The sequence below is a fragment of the Montipora capricornis genome, chromosome 4 (assembly GCF_036669925.1).
Source record: "Montipora capricornis isolate CH-2021 chromosome 4, ASM3666992v2, whole genome shotgun sequence".
Lineage (NCBI taxonomy): Eukaryota > Metazoa > Cnidaria > Anthozoa > Scleractinia > Acroporidae > Montipora > Montipora capricornis.
Window position 1 is genome coordinate 36349029 of NC_090886.1, and position 1135 is coordinate 36350163.

Consider the following 1135-nt stretch of genomic DNA (forward strand, 5'->3'; position numbering starts at 1 on the left):
CCAATACAGCCCTTGAGAACACCCTCCTGCTGCCCGAGATGAACGAGCTGGATGAACCACCAACCATTGAAGAACTCCGGAAGGCCATTGACTCCCTTTCCAGCGGCAAGGCCTCAGGCAGTGACAACATACCTCCTGAAGTCGTCAAGGCCGCAAAGGAGAGCTCCCTCCTACAGCACCTTCACGAGCTTCTAATGCAGTGCTGGGAGGAAGGAGCAGTGCCCCAAGACATGCGAGACGCCAAGATCATCACGCTCTACAAGAACAAGGGCGAGAGGAGTGACTGCAACAACTACCGTGGCATCTCTCTCCTGAGCATTGTCGGCAAGGCCTTTGCCCGGGTGGTTCTCAACAGACTGCAACTTCTCGCTGAGCGTGTCTACCCAGAGTCGCAGTGCGGCTTCAGGGCCGCCAGGTCAACCATCGACATGGTGTTCTCAGTGAGGCAGCTGCAGGAGAAATGCCGGGAGCAGAGAAAACCCCTGTACCTGGCCTTCATTGACCTGACCAAGGCCTTTGACCTGGTTAGCCGTGAAGGACTGTTTGCCCTCCTCCAGCGGATTGGATGCCCCCCCAAGCTTCTGAGCATGATTGTGTCCTTTCATCAGGATATGCGTGGGACCGTTCAATTTGACGGATCCTGCTCGGAACCCTTCCCCATCAAGAATGGAGTGAAGCAGGGCTGTGTCCTTGCTCCAACCCTCTTTGGCATCTTCTTCTCTCTGCTCCTCTCCTATGCTTTCCGGGACTCTGAAGACGGAATCTTCATCCACACTAGGAGTGATGGAGGCCTCTTCAATCTGTCACGTCTCCGGGCAAAGACAAAGGTGCAGAAAGTGCTGATCAGAGAGCTCCTCTTCGCTGACGATGCTGGAATAGCAGCCCACTCGGAGGCAGCACTGCAGCGGCTCATTGACAGCTTTGCAGCTGCCTGTACAGAGTTCGGCCTCACCATCAGCCTGAAAAAGACACAGGTCATGGGTCAAGACGTCAGCAACGACCCGAGCATCTCGATCGGCGACCACACCCTCGAAGTGGTGGACAAGTTCACCTACCTCGGGTCCACCATCTCCAGCAACCTCTCCCTTGATGCAGAGCTGAACGCGAGGATTGGCAAGGCAGCAACAGCATTGGC